This window comes from Gracilinanus agilis, unplaced genomic scaffold (assembly GCF_016433145.1).
Source record: "Gracilinanus agilis isolate LMUSP501 unplaced genomic scaffold, AgileGrace unplaced_scaffold56334, whole genome shotgun sequence".
In the NCBI taxonomy this organism is placed as follows: domain Eukaryota; kingdom Metazoa; phylum Chordata; class Mammalia; order Didelphimorphia; family Didelphidae; genus Gracilinanus; species Gracilinanus agilis.
This window is the reverse complement of record NW_025391726.1, coordinates 6,416-11,033: the sequence shown is the minus strand read 5'-3', so window position 1 is coordinate 11,033 and position 4,618 is coordinate 6,416. Positions and strand designations below refer to the sequence as shown.

The following is a 4,618-nucleotide window of genomic DNA, read 5'->3' as shown; positions in this document are numbered from 1 at the left end:
GATACAGAACTAGTCGTGCTAGTTCCAAATTGCCCTCCAGAATGGCCGGATCAGTTCAGCACTCCACCCACCACGCATTAGAGTCCTAATCTTGCCACCTCCCCTCAAATATTTATCACTTTCCCTTACTGCCATATTGTCCAATCTGATACATGTGAAGTGGTCACTGGTGACGCTTTTCGACTCGTGCCCAAGTTGCAGTTAAGTGAGGCCGAGCTGCACAAAGTCATCGGCCTCACTGCCTGTCTTCCAGTCATCCAAGTCCAGAAGCAAAACAAAAGCCCAGACGACTGGTGATGACCGTGGATGGAATGGATGAAATGGATGACCTTCGCGTCTTCGATTTCTAACCCAGCTCTAAGCTCTCCAAAGCGCTTGCTTCCGCCGCCTTCGTGGCCGTTGGAATAAACTGTTCTCATACGCATCTTCCCCTCTGAGCAGTCTTCACCTGCCTGAGGTAGACGCCCCAGTAACTCAGTGAGAATTTAGGGGGAGGCCTGTGTGTTACCTATCCTGAAGCGCACTTAGCTGGCCTGGCGAGATGGTTTACCCGGAGGGTTGGGGGAGGGAGGCATTGGGCGGGGCGGGGGCGGGGGCGGGAGAGGGGAGTGTTGAATGGCTGCTGTGCACGCTACAGCTTCTTGGAGCTGTAGATGAGGACTGACTGGCAGTTGGCTACAACAGGAGGAATAGGCAAGCCTTCAGAGCAACGGTACTAGAATAAATACCCCCCCCCCCCCCCCCCCGGCAGAGCGCAAAGGTGACTTCTCGAGGCGAGGATCGAACTCACAATCTCGGCACTCTTATCCCACTAGGACTGCTCTACGAGAAGCATCCGCTAAGTGATTGGGCCACCGGAGCCCCGAAAGGCAAAAAGGGAAGCTTTGCATGGGCCGGGAATCGAACCCGGGCCTCCCGCGTGGCAGGCGAGAATTCTACCACTGAACCACCCATGCGAGACGGGAACAATATGGTTGCAGGTTCCACTGATGTGATGCCCATCCCGAGACCGGCGAGTAGGCTAGTTTGGCTTGGGACGCATATTAGCTGAAGGAGAGTCATTTGAACTTCGCTCGGAAAGGTAGACCACTGGCAGAATGCGTAGGCAGGCAGGGATAGAAAAACCTCTTCTACACTAGTTGAAAACGGCGAAGATGCTACAACCGGCCCCCAAACCAGAAAGCAGCAGCGTGCTCGGACGCCCTGCTTTAGGAAGATGCTTGGGGCAGCAGGACCGAGGGGGAGAGGGCGGAACACCTGAAGCAGGAAGAACTCGTAAGGGGCCACTACAGGAGGCCACGTGAGAGGGCTGATGGGCAGTCCGGATACTTGAAAGGCTGAGACCACCCCAACGCAGTACCAGAGAAATGACACCTTTTTGATTTCTTCAGGGATGCAATCTTCCTGGACCCCAACCGTCTCCGCGATGCACCAGAGGAACTAGGACCCCAGCCCTTGGCAAAACCTGGACGAGGTGTGGAAGGGGGGGGGGGGTGGCTGGCGGAGGGAGAGCTCAAAGAGCCAAGGCGATCCTGGTTAGAGGTGGAAGCTTCTGGGGAACTGAGGGTCTTGGATCTTTGGATTCCATCTTGGAGAGGAAGTGCCTTTTTTTTTTTTTTTGCCGCGGGAAATGAGTTACTCTCGGGTCCCACTTGGGGATTCTCCTGGAGAATCTTCCCCCAACCCTCCAAGCAAGGTTAGCAGGCCCCGGACACTCAAGGTAGAGGGGGAAGAGAGCCAGACCCAGGGAGGGATGAAGTAATTGGAGCCCGTCATAGGAACTGGAGAATTGTGTACCTCCCACTGAGGAAAAAAAAAATGACAAAAAGAGCCTCGTCAGATGGAAAATGGAGTGCCCTTGCTACCCGCTATGGAGATGGTGAACCGTCCTATTACGACCTGCCCTTTCTTCTACACGAAAGCCCTAAGCCTACTGACCAGAGGGGCTTCAGCTCCAACCCTCCATGGCAATCCCAGATGGACCGATTCCTCCCTTTCCAGGTGAAAACCGCAGAGAAGGGAGAGGCCTAGGACTGAGAGGCAATCGCCTTCTTTATGGACAATTTAGTGAGCCTGAACTGAGTGGCGAACCAGAGGCCTTTGCTTCTAGGTAAGGCCCCTGCTCTTTAAGGAGTTTCCTAAGATCTGGCTGGTCATGGAATGTATACACAGACAGGTTGGTTTGTTCCCAATCTAAATGGGATCCCCATTTCATTCTCTCAATTGGCTGGACGTGAAAGGACTGGTGGGGACTGGAAATGGAGTTTGGGGAGTCATCTCTAAAGAGCTGTTGGTTATTCGGTGAAAGGGGGTGCATTTTTTAGATTTTAAAGATCATCATTAAAAGGAGAGAAAAGATTAGGGTTAGAGACAGCGATAGGTTGGCAGGGTAGCTGCAGCATTCCCAGCCCCTCAGGAAAAATAGCTGAAAGGGACATCCTCCAAATCCACCCTCAAAGAGGGCATCCCTTCTGGTCAGCAGAGGCTCACCTTTGCAGGCAGGCACGGAAGGTGGCTGCACCCTGTCTGACTGCAACATCCAGAAAGGATCCACCCTTCATCTGGTCCTGGAGCTTAGAGGTGCCTCTTCCTTGCTGACTCTATTATGAAACAGTAAATCGCCAATGATGGCATCGTTTTGCGCTCACAGCTCTTCAAAGTCTTACTATTCGGTTTTGAGATTACCAAGTTCCGAAACAGCTGAGCCAATGCTAATGAAGGTTTTTGCTGGGAAGCATTACGCATTGGGGAAGAGCTACAGAGACACAGAGACAGAGGCAGAGAGAGGCAGAGAGAGATCTGCCTGACAGGCAACAAACTGTCCCGGGACTGGACAAAGAAACAGATTGTTCTTGTGGTCATAAATGAAGCCAGAAGACAAAAGGAAGTTGAAGCTAAATGCAAGGTGCTGGCTGGAAGGTTCTCCTTGCAGCGCCCAAGAAAGGAATGGGTCGAGCTGGCTTCGTGGGAGGGCCCGAGCGGATGACCAGAAACATCACTTCCTTGGACACTGGTGTGGAAGGAAATATTGCTGGCTCGGACTCTCCATATTGGGAACAAGCCTGACGGGGACAGCCACTCGTTCAACGGTTCCGAGTTCTAAGGGTCTCTGCTTAGAGGGAGAGGAAAAATCCAGAGGGACAGAAATCCAGCCTAACTTTGAAAAACCTCTCAGAAACCAGCCACTCCCTCACACACAGTTAGTATTGTTCCCAAACACAACATTCCTCATTGAAACAAAGCCTCGTTTTACAGAGTTCGGGTGAGAGTTGACTTGCGGAAGGAATCAGGAATCTGGAAGGTTCATCAAACAGCTCGGTGGAAAGCGCTTTCTCTTTGGGCCCTTGTTAATTAAGTATGGCCCCGGGGAGTCAGGGACCTGGTCCTTCCACTGCCTCCCGAGGCCTCAGAGGCCTGGAGCCCCAGGTTAGTAGTTCTGGTCGGGAATGCCTAACCGCTTGGACTACCAGCCTTCGAAATCCTGTGAATGTTGAGCTTAGAGATCCCTCCCGTCCGAGCCAGGCAAAGCGAGTCGTTCCTGCCACTGATAGAGGCCACTCACTAGATCTGCCTTCCCAGCACGTCTTCACCTAGTTCCTAGGATGAAAGCCTCTTGGGGAGAGTCTCAAAGGGAGACCTGCGCCTCTGACACACGCTAGTTTGTGAGCCCAACAAGTAGTTTCACTTCTCAGTTCTCCGAGCGACTCCATGAAATCAGGCGTCTAGAGCCGACCCCCTATCCCTCCCCACAGGGAAAGGTAGGTAGGTCTCTCTAGACCCTCTCGGGCCGCTGGGCGAAGGAAGGCCCAGAAATGGAGCCTGGAGCACCACGCACTAGTCTTTTGGGCGCCAGAATGGAAAGTGTCGTCGGGTCCCTTTTCTCAGGTCTCTCCGAGCGTCCGGGTAATTTCTGCGTAAGTAAGGTGAAGGAATGATGGCAGCCTGGGCATCAGTGTGGAGTTGGGAACTAGGGTTAGGGAAGTCTGGGAGCTGGTGGGAGGCTTTACCCCTGCTCTGTGGTGGCAAAACACCGGACACGAGTGGGGTGCCCATTGGCCGGGGTCCAGCTGAATGAGCTGTGGCAGAGTAGTACAGGGCAGGGCAAGCTGCTGCCCAATGAGAACAAGCTACAATTCGGGGTGCCCCAAGGTCATCCTAGGCTGGACCTGGCTAAAAGGGGAAATGCCTTTCTGTGACTGGTTGTGGTTTTCTTATTTTCCAGTGGGGGAGGGATGGAGGGAGAGAATTCAGAACTGAAACGGGGGAGGTGGCCGGGAACGGGAGCTGAAGGGGAGGTGTCTCAAGGTTTTCCTGGCGCCCTTTGGTCCCCAGGATATACCGCTCCTCCTTGGGTCTATTTTGTACGTAGACACTGGCTCTGGGGCGAGGGAGTCTTTGGTTGCTGCTGGAGGACCGCCTACGGCATTTGCTTCGGCGTGCTGCAACGCCGTTCGGTTCCTTAGGGAAGATAATGGGAGGGAGGCAAGGTACGTGCGTGAGGTCTCGCAGCTGTTTTCGATGATCCATCCCAAAAGGGAGGCAAGTGGCCCGTACGGGGATCGAACCCGCGACCTTGGCGTTATTAGCACCACGCTCTAACCAACTGAGCTAACCGGCC

At 53.7% G+C, this 4,618-nt stretch overlaps 2 non-coding genes across 2 annotated transcripts; both read right to left on the bottom strand.

The window, feature by feature from the left end:
• Positions 1–885: 885 nt before the first annotated feature.
• Positions 886–956, bottom strand: TRNAG-GCC. The gene has a single exon. It is a non-coding gene; the product is annotated as a tRNA-Gly (tRNA).
• A 3,588-nt stretch (positions 957–4,544) lies between these two features.
• TRNAI-AAU lies at positions 4,545–4,618 on the bottom strand. Its single transcript has one exon. It is a non-coding gene; the product is annotated as a tRNA-Ile (tRNA).